The following is a 17,087-nucleotide window of genomic DNA, read 5'->3' as shown; positions in this document are numbered from 1 at the left end:
CCCGGTCCTTAGGCAATTTTCACCTGTCAACTGCTGTTTGTGCAGTTGGGAGGAATCTCTGGACCCTATCAAGAGAACAGGAAATCTGTCCAAGTCCTCTCCACACTGTAAAACAGAAATGCAGGATAACGAAAAATTCTCCCTTGGTGCCAACCATTCACGCTGAGAAAATTAGATAAAACCAGGCATCAATAGGGATGTGCCAACCCCAACACTCCTGAAGAAGAAGAAGAAAATACTCTGCAAGAGCATGTTCTGCACCACATTCACAAATAATTATGCTTTTCACATCTTTTTGCTAATAGTGACTGCAGCCTTAGATTTTTTTTATGTATATTTTTAAATATTTTTATTGATAGTGTTTGTTCACAGCAAAAGCCGGTATACATCAAAGAGCCTGTACACCAAAGATTTAGGTGACATTCAATGCAATATGCAACACAACAGAGCCAATTAACACTTGCAAATATCCAAATATGTGAATGAATATATAGATGTGTAATATTGAGTAAAAGACAATGTCACATATGCCGGGAAAGGTAAGGAGGAACTCAATAGAAAAATCAAATGTCCAATCAGAATATACAAAACAACTAAGCCCAACATCGCCATTCCTACATTTCCCCCCTGCCCACCACCAGAGAACTGCGTAGAGTGTAACTGAGCATTCCGCGAAATCACTTTGCTAGGACCATACAGAATCCAAACAGAGTCTGTCAACACTGTGTTTGACTGCCCACCAGTCCCTAAGTGCTCGGTGACATGAACCATAGGGATCATGATTCAGTGTGCTATATAAAACTGAAATCGCTTGTTGCAAACTTGTGGTGGTCAGCATTGGGTTCCAGTGGCCATCTATCCACGTCAGATATCTCCTGGTATCCCACATTTTACCAGTCACATCCCAGACAGATGAATATAACAGAAACTGCCCTAGGTTAAGTCGCCACCTTCTAACATATTCTCAAATGTGTGTAGCTTACCTTCCACTATCATGTCTCCCTATTTCGTATATCCTGCTGCCATCCAGTCCTCCACCAAGTAAAGAGTCAGTAGAGACTTGCAAAGTGGCAGTTCCCACAATAGTAAAATAAGCACATATGGGATTCCTCTCCGGCTGCGATAAATGTACTTTCTTAAGCCCATGCAGCCACTTTCAGTAAGACATTTGGCACCAGGCAGTGAGAGGGACATGTTAGGAACCACCCGAGTATGGAACTGCATCCAAGATCAATACCCAGTGTGTCTCTTTCCAGGCAAGAAGCAGCATGAAGCCATTGTAGCGGCCATTGGATCTGAGCAGCCGCATAATAAAACTCATAATTAGGAACACCTAGGACCCCCGAACTCAAGTGCTGGGGTCATCGACTGAATCTTAAGCCTATGTCTCTTGGAGCCCTACACTAAGGAGGCAATCAAAAGTCGTAGTTCCTGGAAAAAAGGTGTCCGCAATATCACTGGTAGTGCAGCAAAGAAGTAGAGGAGACGTGGGAGTATTAACATCTTAGCTATAGATACCCTACCCATGGGTGACAGCGGTAATTGTGTCCAAAATGGCAGTGATTGGCGAATGGATGTGAGTCTCTTACTGAGGTAGCCATCTACCAGATCTTTTTTGAGGTGGTGGACATGGACATCTAGGTATTTAAAGGTATCATACACTGATGGTAGAGAGAGCACACCTTGGCACAGGTGTCTGTAACAGTGGGAAAATACATGACTTCCTTCAGTTGATCCAAAATTCAGATATCTGATCAAAGTCATCTAAGGCCGACATCACTTCCGGTAAGATCAATGGATCTACATTCAAATAGATCAGGGTATCATTGGCATACATGGAGACTATTTGAGAAATGTCTACAGTCCAATATCCCCGTGTAAGCGCTTGTTCCCTGAATAGATGTGCTACTCGTTCCCATGGCAAGAGTGAACAGTAATGGAGACAGGGTGCCTCCCTGTCTGGTTCTGTGTTCAGAGGGAGAACTATCAAATATTATACTGCCAGTGTGCACCCTGGCCAAGGGGGCAGCATACATAATCTGTATCCACGTACAGAACAACAGGCCAAATCCCATTTTCTGCAAGTCACCCTGTTGATAGGTCCATCCTATGGTGTTAAGCACCTTCTTTATATCTAAAGAGGCCACCCATCCTTGAGTGTCCAATCTACGTGCCCCATCCATAACACACTGAATAACCGGCAGATATTAAGGAATGTATTTCGAACTGGAATAAATCCATTCTGGTCAGGGTGAATCGCCGTATGCATCATCGGAGGCAGTCTGTTCGCCAGAACTTTCCCTAACACTTTATAATCAAGGTTGAGGAGAGACAGCGGGTGATAGGATTCCACTTCAAGAGGATCTCTTCCGAGTTTTGGAAGTACTATTATCAAGGCAACCTCCATACATTCTAGTAGGCTGCCATGCTCCTGGGCTCGCCTGCCTAGAGCCAGCAATCATGGTACGAAGATGGTGTGGTATGTGGTGTAAAATCGGATGGGTAGCCCATTGATGGCAGGTGTTTTAACCCTGGCAATATGTTTATTGGCTAAGGAGATCTCCTACAAGGTCAACAGAGCATCTAACTCTTGCAACAATAGGGGATTAATAAAGGGAATCTCTAGAGGCTGTAAATAAGCAAGTACCATCTCAAAGGTCATATCTCAGGGGCCCAATGTAACCCCCGATAATAAAGTTCAAATTCTTTATTGATATTTAACTGGGAGTTCACTATAGTGCCTGCCGGGGACCAAAGAGCTCCAACGGTAGTACGTAGGTGGTCAGATTTCAACAGCCATGCTAGTAAACTACTAGCTTTATCACCCATTTCATGTTGGCACTTGGTATGCTCTGTGAAGTCAAAGGTGGCTAGTCATCCAGACAGAACTCTATAGTCTGTCATAATGCCTGCTAGTGCAGGGTATGTTTCAAGATTGGTTACTCAGTTCATCTCCTCCGCCTTTATTTTACCCTCTAGATCTCTCATCTCCCCTTAAATAGCAAATTGTGTTGTCAGGCACACACCCCTAATTATCACCTTGAAGGCGTCCCACTCCTCCATCTCATCCAAAGCAGAACCGTTGTTTTCCTTAAAATACCTTTCTATGTGTTCCCCAATGGTAGTCCGAAATGCATTGTCAGCTAGGACTTGAGGTTGTAGGTGCAAGTTGGGAATGGTTGAATGTGGTCTCCCACACTGAAAAGACACCAACTGGGGACAGTGATCAGACAACATCCAACCAAGATACTCCGCATGTTTGCATTTAGTCACAAGTCTCCCAGTGCCATCAATCAGTTCAATTTGTGTGTGGAGAGCATGCAGTGCAGAATAATGGGATTAATCCTGTTGAAGCAAATATAATGTGTGCCAAATATCCATCCTCTGTACATTCTGGGACCACTGTAAGTGTTTGGAAGTAGCGTGGGATTGAGCACCCTGGACAGGAGAAGTGGATCTATCTAGGTCCAAATCTGGGACTCAATTAAAGTCCCCACACCACAAAATGGGTGAGTGTGCCGAATGTAGAAGGGCTGGAGACATGGAGGTCGAGAAGAGGGACTGACACACATTATGTGCATAAGGCACTTCTAGAGTAAAGAGTTTCCCATTCAATGTGCCCTCCGCTATCACAAATCTACCTTTGGGGTTGATTGTGGCATGTTCCAGCACAAATGAAACGCTTTCCGCAAAAGGACTCCCCTGGCATAGACAGAATAAGTGGTACCCAGTACAAGGCCCGCCAGTGTTTGTGTAATTTCAGAAGCTCCCCAGCGGCTGTGTGTCTCCTGCAAGTAGGTGAATTGGATACGATGCTGTTTCAAATAAAAGTGGACCATGTGTCTTTTCCTATATGTGCCCACGCCCCTCACATTCAATGTGAGTATATTATAATCACATATAGTCATGTAGCAGGTGTAAGAGAAAAGACGCCAACTGTGTCCTTTGTGCTAAGGTGAAGAGGGAGCAGCAGGGAGGCTGGGCTGTGAAAGAAAAATATCAAACATTGAAAGAAAAATATCAAACATTGAAAAAAAAAATCCCCAACAGACCCCTAATCCCAGGCCACACCCTCAGTTGGTAACGGCCAGACATGTCACGACCTACTCGTAGTCTATGTCTGTGGCCCACTGCAAGTGTGGCGAGGTTTTTGTTCTTGTAGATTCTGCCTTGGCCCAAATAGGGGCGACCCTTTCTGGTAGCCACGGTGCTGCTGACGGAGGGAACGCCAAAGGCAGTCCGTGCCCTCTAGAAGGAGTCCCCGAGGGGAAAAAAACCAAAAGGGGAAAACCTCAAAAAGGAACTCCTGAAACAAAAAACAAAAGGTAAAAATAAATCAGAACAAAAAGGCAAAAATGACCAGGAAAAGCTGGAACAGGATCAGAAAAATCAATATCTGACGCAGAATAACAGGAGCGCAGATCACCACCCAAAGGAAGTGTTGCAGCGCAAAGAGAAGAGGAATCACACACCTTATATACCCAAAGAACAGGAAGTGACCGACAGGAAGTAAAAGGTGCCATATTGGATTGGGATCATATCATAGAATTCCATAGAAAAAGCACCATATTAAATAAGGTTCCAAGGCATGCAGGGAAAGGAAGGCATGCTGGGAAGGAGAAGGGAATCATGGGTAGGAAAGAAAGACATAAGTCAGGAAGAAAACGAGGACGACAGAAAAGAAGGAAAAATCAACAGAAGGTAAGTGGGGAAGAAAAGGGAGAGTGGGGAGAGGCAGCAACTAACGGGGGCGCACCTCGCCAATGCAGAAGCGAGGCCCCATGCCCAATTTGGGGCCTCGACAAAGATAGGAAAGGGTAGGGGCGTGTTGCGTCTTACTGCTGCGCGCAAGACATTGCCATCAATGATTGGGCAACTAATATACAGTCTATTCGATGTTGGGGGGATTACAAGATGATCATCCTTCAAAGACACAAAATATGTCCCCTTTGATAACCCAGGAGGTTGAAAGCCCCCCCCCACCTGCACTGCAAAGGTAGACCCTAGGTCTCACCCCCCGCCGTTGCCACCCCCAAGGGTCCCAAGTGCAAGAAATACAACACCAAAAGGATATATGCTTTCTCATCAAGTGTTTTACAGTAGGCGTGCGATCATTGATGTGGCCAGAGGGCCTCCTCTCAGTTCCTCTGGTAGGTCGATCTCATGTGGAACATCGTGTAATGGCCCTGTCTCCTCATCTGAGGTCCTACCATCTATACAAGGTAATGAGGTTTGGCCTGCCAGTAGGGCCTCTGCTCTGCCCTGTGCCACCTGCACTTTTGATGGTTTGCCTTGAACAGGTCTGCTAGATCACTTCTCAGGTCGTTAAGTCTTCCATGTTCTGTGCTGAGATAATTGAGAAGAGCACTGAATGTCACCTCTAGTTCCCAGCCAGGTCCAAACATCATCTGAGGTTTGGAAGAACGACGTCTTGTTGTCCGAAATGACCCCGTGTTTTGCAGGGAACAACAGGGCATATTTGATGTGCAAGGTGCGGAGTCGTTGTTTCACTGTACGGAACAAGTCACGTTTCTTCTGTTCCGTTCCATTGTATAATCTGGGAAAACTGTGATGGTGATGTTTCCCACGGTCCATGGTCCTTTGGTTCTAGCACTATGCAGATATTGTCACTGTCTCCAAAGTTAAATAATATTTCTACAGAAAAGAACTTGGATATCCTCCACCCAACACATGCTCTACCAACTATGTTTCTAAAAAAAGCTCAACGATGTGACCTTCCGTGCCCTCCGGAAGGCCCATCACTCTGATGGTCTTTCACTCTGTCTTTGAGTTTTTTTATGGTCCTCAAGGGGAATCCCCAAATCCATCATAAGTGAATCCAATTTAGGTTCCAACGAGGACTTTAGGTTATGAACTGCTGTTAACAGTTCTGTGAATTTCTCTATGTGGTTGTAAGTGCTTCTCTACTGGGGAATGGTGCACCAGAGGGTCCGTGTCTGAGCGATCATGCCTAGTAGCTCTGTCACCCTTTAGGCTTTGGGCATGGTGTCACCATGACTCCTTTAGTACACCAATGGGCACTGGATGGGGTAGAGACATGGTAGCGGTCCAGTGGGAAATCCCTGCAGCACTCACTCTGTGAAAGTATTGAGCGATAACTACCACTAGGGCAGCGGCATCAGTGGAATTTCATTACATCCCCTTTGTCTCCACTCGTGTATCAGAGGACCATATCTCATAAGTGTCTATAAGGGAGCAATGTCCATTGGGAATTGACAATCAAGTGCTACGTGGGGCACAAGTCCCACTGTGTTACAGCTATATTACTGTTACCGGTGTCTGGAGATGTAATACAGGGACTGGCTCACTCAAGCTGACAGCACATCAGTGGGAGTGCAAGTAGTATTTGAGGTACAGTGCAGTCGTAAATCTCCTTATGAGAGTACTGGTGGGGCTGTTGTCATCCCTGAAGGGCTCACGCTAGCATTACCAGTAGTAAAGATCCCAACAGAGATGGCGGGGTTGTCCCTGCTAGCAGCTTACCTCAACAGCAAACTCCGCCAAAGCCTCAGATGATACTCCTGAACGAAGAGGAGCACAGTCTACAGGAGCATAGAGGGAATGCACTATGGAGGCAAGCAGTGGTAAAACAGTGCCAATTAGGTCCCAGTTTACTCTGAGATATTCTCTCCCACTCCGGTTCCATTATGTACTGTTCAATTATTGCAGGGGGAGGAGGCTGTTGGAGGTTGAAAAGAACAAAGTTTCACCAAAGACAGCTTAATAAGAAGACAGAAAAGCAAAATGGAGAAAAAAATGGATACACGAGTATCAGGAAAATAACGCTACAGATGTGGGAGCAGTGCACACTTGGCCAATGACTGGAAATGTCCTGCACGGAAACAAAAATGTTCAAATTGTAGGGTAGTAGGACATTTCCACAAAGTATGTCAAAAGAAGAAAGGCAAAAAACAAATTATCAACAAAAAATATGGTATTCACAATTTGCTCCCATTTTGGGTACTGATTTGGAAGATGCTGACATTTCACCTAAAACATTTACGGGAGAAAGCATAGATTTGGTGGGCTATAGAGAATTGCTTTCTAAGTTTAAGAATAGGGAGGCTGTAAGCAAACTGTATGTTTCGAATGAAGGTCTATCAGTACAAGGATGGGTGGGTCAAGGAAAGTTGGGTATTACCTTAAATCCAAATAGCCCTGCACCTGTACTATCATTACAACCTAATGAAGAGTGTGGACGGAACATATTGGAAAAGTTTCCTAAGGTTTTTTCTGGGGAGATAGGTGAACTCAAAGGATTTCAACACAGGATTATGCTAAAATCTAATGGAGAACCTAAAATACACAAAGCTAGGAATATTCCGATGGGCTTAAGAGAAATGTAGAAATGGAACTTGAGAAGTTATTGGCAGCAGGTGTGATTGAACAAGTGGAATCTGCTGAGTGGGTTGCACCTTAAGTAGTAGCTAGGAAGGCGAATAATAAGATTAGATTGTGTGTGGACCTCAGAGATCTTAATAGGAGTATTTTGGTGGACCAGTTTCCTTTGCCAAAAAGTAATGAGATGTTATCTCGCACAAAGGGCATGAAATGGTTCACCACAATAGATTTAAAAGCGGCTTACCATCAAGTGCCATTACATCCTAAAAGTAGGAGTTTAACAACATTTGTTACACCTTTTGGTTGTTTCAGATTTAAAAGAGTTCCGTTCGGACTAGCCTCATCTGCAGCCATGTTTCAAAGATTGATGCATATGATATTCAAGGGTATAAAAAATGTAATGTTCTTCCAGGATGACATACTAATAATGGGTGAGAAAAAGGAGGAACATGACCAGAAATTGACACAAGTTATGCAAATCCTGGAAGGGAAAGGCTTAACAGCTGAGTACAGCAAATGCAAATTTGCCAGTAATCAGGTCACTTATTTGGGTCATGAGATTACTGGAGAAGGGATTAAACCTAAGGATGAATTACTAAAAGCCATTAGAGAGTCCCCCACACCGAAACATAAATATTATTTGAGAGCATTTCTGGGATTAGCAGAATTTTATTCCAAATTTGTGAGCAATGTTTCATCAAAAAGCTATCATTTTCAACAATTATTAAAGCTTAAGAACAAATTCGAATGGTCCGACAAATGTCAGGAGGCATGGTTAATGATAATGATTGATATATGCAATGCACCCCCATTGCAAGGGTATGACCCTATGTTGAAAAGTGTGATAACAACAGATGCAAGTGGTAAACGTGTTAGAGCAGTGTTGACTCAAATTGGGGAAGATGGTAAAGAGTGTACCATTGCATTTGCGTCCCGCTGGTTAACACCTACAGAAGAGAAGTGTTCTGTGATTGAGCGAGAGGCACTCGCATGTGTGTGAGGCCTAGGACATTTTAGGCAGTACATTTGGGGTGTCAAAGTCACCTCACGGAGTGACCACAAACCACTCACAAAAGTTGTAACCACAAATGAGCTATATAATGCATCTCCCAGACTATCTTGCATGTCTATTAAATTAATGGAGTATAATTATGATGTGGAATACATGCCAGGAGCTAAGAACGTAGTTGCAGATTTCTTGAGCAGGATGCCTTTACCCTTGATTGAGGTTAAGGATATGGATTAAGAAGAATGGTCTATAGCCAGCATTCTGAATGAAATTCCTGGTGTCACGTGTGAAGAATAGAATAGAGCACAAAAAGAAGATGAAATACTGATAGAAGTTTGCAAGATGGTGAAAGATGCATGTCCTGAGAAAAACAAATTAAAAAAACAATTGTTGACATTTTGGGAAGTTAAACATGAATTATCTCTTGAAGGAGGATTGATATTAAGAAATGGGAAGGTCATTCCACCAGATTCATTGAAACCAAGATTATTGGATATGTGTCATGAAGGGCATCTAGGAATTGGTAGAACTAAATGTAGAATTAAGAATTTGTACAGGTGGCCGGGTCTAGACAAGGATATAGGGAGGAAAGTGAGGAATTGTATTCTTTGTGAGAGTGCTGACAAAACACAAATTACCCTGAAACCTCCATTACATCCCATCAACAGTCCCAACATGCCCTGGGAGAGAATTGCTGTGGATATTATTGGTCCCATTTGTGAAAACGCAGATAAATGGTATGTAATTTTTGTTTTAGATCACTTTTCTAAGTGGCCAGAGGTGGAATTTGTATGCAATACTAATTCCAATGTAGTGGTAAGTGTACTAGATAAGCTATTCCTGAAAGAGGGATTACCTAAAATGGTGGTGAGTGACAATGGACCACAATTTATTTCAGATGTGTTTAAATCCTTTTTAAGTAGGAATGGTATTGAGCACAAAACTACTTTGGTGTATCATCCTTCAGGAAATGGTGCTGTAGAAAGGCTCAACAGAGTTATTAAGGGCATCATCCAGCTAGCAATAAGTAACCAGTTAGAGTGGAGGAAGGAACTCTTTAAAATGGTGTGGTCGTATAGAATCACACCAAATGCTAATACAGAACGGAGTCCATTTGAACTAATGAGGGGGCGTACACCCTACACCTTTTTCTAAGGATAATGTAGGTTGGATGGAATCTGAGAGACTGGTGTGATCCCCAAAGAAGGTCAAAGAAAAACTAAGTCTAGCTCAAAGCAAGTATAAGAAATATTATGATGAGAAATGTAGGGAGTTGGCTCTGTATTTACTATTTCAAAGTAAGAAATAGTGTGCACAGAGTCCAAGGGTTCCCCTTAGAGGTAAGATAGTGGCAAAAATAGATAATTCTAATGCTCTATTTTGTGGTAGTGTGGTCGAGCAGTAGGCTTATCAGAGGGTAGTGTTAAGCATTTGTTGTACACACACAGACAATAAATGAGGAACACACACTCAAAGACTTACTCCAGGCCAATAGGTTTCTATATATATAAAAATATATTTTATTAGTTTATTTTAAGAACCACAGGTTCAAGATTTACAAGTAATACTTCAAATGAAAGGTATTTCACTTAGGTACTTTAGGAACTTTGAATAATCACAATAGCATGTACAGTTTTGGCAAAAATGGCAATAAGCTATTTTAAAAGTGGACACAGTGCAAAAATCAACAGTTCCTGGGTTAGGTAAGTAGAGGTTAAGTTCACACGTAAGTAAAACACTTACAGGGTTCAAAGTTGGGTCCAAGGTAGCCCACCGTTGGGGGTTCAAGGCAACCCCAAAGTTACCACACCAGCAGCTCAGGGCCGGTCAGGTGCAGAGGTCAAAGAGGTGCCCAAAACACATAGGCTTCAATGGAGAACAGGGGTGCCCCGGTTCCAGTCTGCCAGCAGGTAAGTACCCGCGTCCTCGGGGGGCAGACCAGGGGGGTTTTGTAGGGCACCAGGGGGGACACAAGCAGGCACAGAAAGTACACCCTCAGCGGCACAGGGGCAGCCGGGTGCAGTGTGCAAACAGGCGTCGGGTTTTGTATAGGAAGCAATGGGGAGACCCGGGGGTCTCTTCAACGATGCAGGCAGGCACAGGAGGGGCTCCTCGGGGTAGCAACCACCTGGGCTAGGCAGAGGGTTGCCTGGGGGTCGCTCCTGCACTGGAGTTCGGTTCCTTCAGGTCCTGGGGGCTGCGGTGCAGGCGTCGGGTCCCTTGTTACAGGCAGTCGCGGTCAGGGAGAGCCTCTGGATTTCCTCTGCAGGCTTGCTGTGGGGGCTCAGGGTGATCGTCTCTGGCTACTCAATGGCTCGCAGTCGCCGGGGAGTCTTCCCTGATGTGTTGGTTTTCTGCAGGTCGAGCTGGGGGCGTTGGGTGCAGAGTGGAAAGTCTCACGCTTCCGGCGGGAAACGTGAAGTCTTTAAAGTTGTTTCTTCGTTGCAAGAAAGTTGCAGGTTGTTGAACAGGGCCACTGTTCACGGGAGTTTCTTGGTCCTTGGTTGCAGGGCAGTCCTCTGAGGCTTCTGAGGTCGCTGGTCCCTCTTGGATGCGTCGCTGTTGCAGTTTTCTTCGAAGTTGGGAGACAGGCCTGTAAGGCTGGGTCCAAAGCAGTTGTCGTCTCCGTCTTCACTGCAGGTCTTCAGGTCAGCAGTCCTTCTTCTGGTTAAGGTTGCAGGAATCTAGTTTCCTAGGTTCTGGGGGCCCCTAAATACTGAATTTAGGGGTGTGTTTAGGTCTGGGAGGGCAGTAGCCAATGGCTACTGTCCTTAAGGTGGCTACACCCTATTTGTGCCTTCTTCCTGTGGGGAGGGGGGCACATCCCTAATCCTATTGGGGGAATCCTCCATACACAAGATGGAGGCTTTCTAAAAGTAAGGGTTACCTCAGCTCAGGACACCTTAGGGGCTGCCCTGACTGGTGGGTGACTCGTCCTTGTTTTTCTCATTATCTCCTCCAGCCTTGCCGCCAAAAGTGGGGGCAGTGGCCGGAGGGGCAGGCATATCCACTAGGTGGGATGCCCTGGGGCGCTGTAACAAAAGGGGTGAGCCTTTGAGGCTCACCGCCAGGTGCTACAGTTCCTGCAGGGGGAGGTGAGATGCACCTCCACCCAGTACAGGCTTTGTTCCTGACCACAGAGTGACAATGGCACTCTCACCATGTGGCCAGCAACATGTCTGGTGTGTGGCAGGCTGGCAGAAACTAGTCAGCCTACACTGGAAGTCGGGTATGTTTTCAGGGGACATCTCTAAGATGCCCTCTGGGTGTATTTTACAATAAATTGCACACTGGCATCAGTGTGCATTTATTGTGCTGAGAAGTTTGATACCAAACTTCCCAGTTTTCAGTGTAGCCATTATGGAACTGTGGAGTTCGTGTGTGACAAACTCCCAGACCATATACTCTTATGGCTACCCTGCACTTACAATGTCTAAGGTTTTGTTTAGACACTGTAGGCGCACAGTGATCATGCACATATGCCCTCACCTGTGGTATAGTGCACCCTGCCTTAGGGCTGTAAAGCCTGCTAGAGGAGTGATTTACCTATGCCACAGGCAGTGTGGGGTTGGTATAGCACTCTGAGGGGAGAGCCATGTCGACTTAGCCATTTTCTCCCCACCAGCACACACAAGCTGTGAGGCAGTGTGCATGTGCTGAGTGAGGGGTCCCCAGGGTGGCATAAGACATGCTGCAGCCCTTAGAGACCTTCCCTGGCATCAGGGCCCTTGGTACCAAGGGTACTAGTTACAAGGGACTTACCTGGGTGCCAGGGTTGTGCCAATTGTGGAGACAAAGGTACAGTTTAGGGAAAGAACACTGGTGCTTGGTTAGCAGGGTCCCAGCACACTTTCATGTCATAACTTAGCATCAGCAAAGGCAAAAAGTCAGGGGGTAACCATGCCAAGGAGGCATTTCCTTACAAGAAACATGGATGCAAACCTCTTCCTATGAAGGTAGGTGATTGGGTGAGAGTGAAGAGAAGTGGAACGGTGAGGAAGGGTCAAAGTAAATTTTCTGATCCTGTAAGAATAGAAAACATTTTTGCAACTCAGCTTTATTGAGTGACGGTAGGGTTTGGCCTTTAAGTTCATTGTCTGTGTGCAAGGGAGAAAGAAAGGATGCAGCCTTGCTGAAACATAACATTGAAATAAGGCAAAGAAGTGATTGGATGGAGTATGCTAGCAAGGATGTAGAGGATGTGTATAAACAAAGGCAGTTGGTTGCTAGTCAACAAACAGTCCAACAAGGCAATGATGAATCAAGAACACCAACCAGACCTGGTTCAAGTCGTGGTGGGGAAAGTGAAAATGCTAGTCTATATCCTGCGCCCTCTAACGTGGTTTTGTCAGAATGCTGCAGAGGAAGTAAAATTTGTAAATGAGGGTGAATAATAAAGAGACCAAGGAAATTGGACAACTATGTTTGTGAGTAAAGTGGAATACAAATTTTGTAAATATTAATGTAGGTGTCTAAGCATAATATGTTATTAGAATAAGTTATTAGTACTGCAGCAAGGAATTTTGTTTAGCAAGGGAAAATGTGTTAAGATGTATAAATGTGTTGATAATGTGCAGATCGTTCGGAGCACCGTACAATGAACCAAACTATCCCGCATTGAGAGTTCGGAGGTTGGAGAAGGGCAGTGAACCGTTGTAGGAGATGTAACGCGACAGCTCCTCTGCTTGTTGTTGGGGCGAAGAAATAAAGTAAAAAGGATGACAGAAACACAGCATGGCAGTGAGCACAGCCTCAAGTTGCACCACGGCCTTCAAGTGGTGGATGTCCGTCATATAACCTCAGGACATACGCCAGAGGAGTGCCCCCAGTATATCATCCTGTCGCCGCAGGGGACGCAGTATCTACCTGCATGTCTCCATCAATCCTTGCGTTCCCCCAGTAAGCCCTCCTTCCCTGGGTGGAGGCTTAGAGACCTCAGTGAACGGGTGTTGCAGAAAGCAGTTGACATGCCCTACCAGTCGTAGCCCACCGTATTATGTAGAAGAGGCACTGGCAGCAATCGATACCTGCAAGTTTGTAGGAGGTGGGGGGTCCGTCCGCTGAATGTGGGGGTGCAGGCACCGAGGGTCCGAGGCCAGGAATGAGCAGGTACCTTCCTCAACACAGAACACGGGCCCCAGCACCATGGGTCCATGTATCGCCGCTGCACACCAGAAACTTCCATCGGGTCAGGGAGGGACCCCAGTCTTCTACATAACAGGAGCACACTTTTAAAAACAATGCGCTCATGCGGAAGGGGCATCTGGGTGGCTAAATGTGGCGATGGGTAAAAGATCGGATTCAGGCTACCATCCCGTCCGCCATCTTGGACATACTCCCCCTGCAGTCTTAGATCTATATAGATAATGAGAAATTTCCTAGCTATCGAGACGGAAAGTTCTATTAAGGACACGGAGGCGAGGATTATGCATACCTTTCTTCACTTTTATTAAATAGCAGAGTTCAAAGTTCAACAGATTAGAAAAAGTAAACTACAACACCCATGAGACACCGTCTCCATGGTAACCAATGTCCAATCACTGTTATCTCCGACGGTCTGTATATAAATCCTGTGGTGCCGTCGTCCGTCCTCCACCTCACTGCGATAGTAAGTTAAGGTGTCTTTAAGTTGTAGCGGTTTCCGTTCCTAAGAAGCAATGTAGTACAATGAGAGATTTGGACGTGTGTTTGTCGAAGGTCTAAACAGTTGAAATAGTTAAACAATTCAGAGAATCCTTCCCCCCTCATCACAAGCATCGATAATGCATGCAAATTCCATGATTAGGCTTGAACAATTTCAATATTAGATTGTATCATTGATAATTAAAATAGTGAATACCACCTCCAGTGTTGTTGTGTCAGCTCCCGGGTGGGCAACATTTCTCTAATGTCGGGCGGGATAATCCTCGCCTCCGTGTCCTCAATAGAATTGAAACTTTCCTTCTCGATAGCTAGGAAATTTCTCATTCTATGTCAGGACTGGAGGCGAGGATTATGCATGTTTAAAGCTTACTTACTACCAATGAGGCTGCTTCGTGAATAGGTTTAAAATTAAAAACAAATTGAAAGTAGACTCTGACGACCAGTCAGCAGCGTTCATGATGTCTTCCAGTCTTCCACCTACATGAACGGCTTTGGAAGCCGTGGCACCCCGAGTGGAGTGTGCACCAAAAACCTGCACATTAGTGCCCGCTTCCATCAAAACCCATTTGATCAACCTAGCGATGGAGGGGGAGGAAACTGCCTTAAAGGGTTTCTTTATTGAAATCAACAATTGTCTTTCCCCAGGTGGCCGGTGTTCAGCCGTCACTTCCTCATATGTCTTCAGTCACCTTACCACACACAATTTAGGCATATGTTCAAAAGCTGGATAAGTTACTGACCTGGTATTACACTTTGTTCGTCTGGATATCGTGAAGGTCACTCCCTCTGGAGAGAAAACCCTAGCGGATATATCCAGAGCTCTCACGTCCGATACTCGTTTGCACGAGATGAGGCAAAATAGCTAGTTTTGCTGACAATTCCTTCCGGGAAAGATATTGGTTGTCCTGCCAAGAGGTTAAAAGACACAGAACCTGGTTGACGTCCCATAGCTCTGAGTACCTGGGTTCAGGAGGTCTGGCCATCCTGATGCCTTTCAGCAGCTTGCACACCCATGGGTGCTCCCCCACCGGGCTGTTGTTAATAGGGGGTGTCCCGCCGATATCGCAGACCGAAACAAATTAATCGAGCAGTAAGACTGACCGGTCTCTGCTAGATCCGCTAGAAACTTTATGACATCTGGAACCTGGACCCCCATGGGATCGATATGCCTTTCCACACACCACGGACCCAGCGGTTCCAGGCTGTTCTGTACCTTTTACATGTGCTCAGAGCCCAGGCTTGTCTGATGAATGTGAAAATCGGCTGTCTTTCCAGGGAGACCGGAAATCTTCCAAGCCACCAGAGAGAGGTGGCCCTGAAGGACCAGCGGGTGCTGATGTCCCACTGGGTTCAAGAGAATTTTCGGGAAATCCGGGAGTTGAATCGGAAAGTCACAGGAGAGTTCCAGTAGGGATGGAAACCACACTTGCGACCTCCAAAGAGGGGTTATCAGGACCACCGTAGTTTCTTGGCAACGCACTTGGGCTGTCACTCTCGGAATTAGAGGGAAAGGGGGGAACGCGTAACTCTGATCCCACCCCCAATTCTGTAGGAATGCATCCACCGCTGTCGCCCCGGGATCTGGACGCCAGCTGAAGTAGCTTGGTAGGTGGGCATTCCATCTGGACGCAAAGAGATCCACTGAACAGGGACCCCAGCGCTCCATGAGCGTGAGGAACACAGCTCTGTCCAGTTGCCAGTCGCTGGGACCCTCCAGAAATCTGGAGTTCCAGTCCGTGAGGGTGTTCTGGGAGCCCTGGAGGTACTCCGCCATCACCGATATTTGCTGTTGGAGGCAGAAGTGCCAGAAATCTTTTGCCATTTCCGCTAGGGCTCTAGAGCGAGTGCCCCCTAATCGATGTATGTACTGCACCGCAGATACGTTGTCCATTCTCAAGAGAATACAGCAAGAGACTTTGTCCCGTGTCAGGGGCCTGATCGCAAAGGATCCCGCCAGGAGCTCTAGGCAATTGATGTGTAGGTTGAGTTCCCGTGGGGTCCAACATCCTCCGAACGAGACGTCCCCACATCGGGCTCCCCAGCCGTAATGGCTGGCATCCGATTCTATCATGAGGTCCGGCGAGAATCCAAAAATCGCTCTGCCATTCCACGCTTCCATGTGGTCCAGCCACCACTGGAGTTCTGTCTGCGCCTCCTGGGGACGAGTTATCAACTCGGAATAGGTTAGTCCGCGCCGAAGGTGGTGAGCCTTCAGGCGTTGAAGAGCCCTGTAGTGCAGCGGACCCGGAAAAATGGCCTGAATCGAGGATGAGAGAAGTCCCACCACTCTGGCCAATTGCCGGAGAGAGATTCTGTCGCGTCTCATGACCTTCGTCAGCTCCTTCTTGATCTTGGATATCTTCGAGATCGGGAGACTGAGGGAGGCTGCATTGGAGTCGATGATAAAACCCCAGGAAGGTCATTGACTGCGAGGGAAGGAGGTCTGATTTCTGAGGATTTATCACAAACCCCAAATCCTGGAAGAGTTGAATAGTTGTGGTCGCACTGGACAGCAGTTGTGCATGGGATTGGTCCATCAGGAGGATGTCGTTGAGATAAATGATTAGGCGGCTCCCCCGGGACCGTAAGTACTCCACCACTGGCTTGAGCAGTTTTGTGAAGCACCACGGTGCCGACCATAGGCCGAAGGCCAGGGACGTGAATTCGAACACCTGATCCCTCCAAAGGAATTGCAGGAATCTGCGATGAGGGGGAAAAATCGGGACCGTCAGATAGGCATCATTGAGGTCCAGACAAATCAGCCAATCCCCTTGCAGAAGAAGATCCCTGAGCATGTGAATACCTTCCATTTTGAAGTGTCTGTACACAACCCACTCGTTGAAGGCTTTGAGGTTGATTACCGGCCGGAAGCCTTTGTCTTTTTTCTCTACTAGGTCGCTTAAGCGTTCGCGCACTCTTATGGAAGACCTCGGTGAGGATATCGAAGCCTTCCAGGTGCCCTGCGTCACGCTTACGTAGTTTCTTGGGAGCCGTCGCCATTATTTTAGGGTCAGCACCCGTCCCCCCAAACATGCCTGTCCCCTGGTCAGATAGCTTAGCTACACTATCCTTA

General features: G+C 46.2%; 1 protein-coding gene across 1 annotated transcript in view; it reads right to left on the bottom strand.

Moving 5' to 3' along the window:
- The window catches only part of P2RX7 (purinergic receptor P2X 7), a 210,909-nt gene extending 197,096 nt beyond the window's left edge, over positions 1 to 13,813 (bottom strand). Inside the window, exon 1 of the mRNA XM_069214884.1 lies at positions 13,399 to 13,813. The gene's annotated coding sequence lies outside the window, so the exon portion shown is untranslated. The remainder of the gene's footprint in view (positions 1 to 13,398) is intronic.
- Positions 13,814 to 17,087: the final 3,274 nt, after the last annotated feature.

This window comes from Pleurodeles waltl, chromosome 11 (genome assembly GCF_031143425.1).
Source record: "Pleurodeles waltl isolate 20211129_DDA chromosome 11, aPleWal1.hap1.20221129, whole genome shotgun sequence".
Lineage (NCBI taxonomy): Eukaryota > Metazoa > Chordata > Amphibia > Caudata > Salamandridae > Pleurodeles > Pleurodeles waltl.
This window is presented reverse-complemented; position numbering and strand designations above follow the sequence as displayed.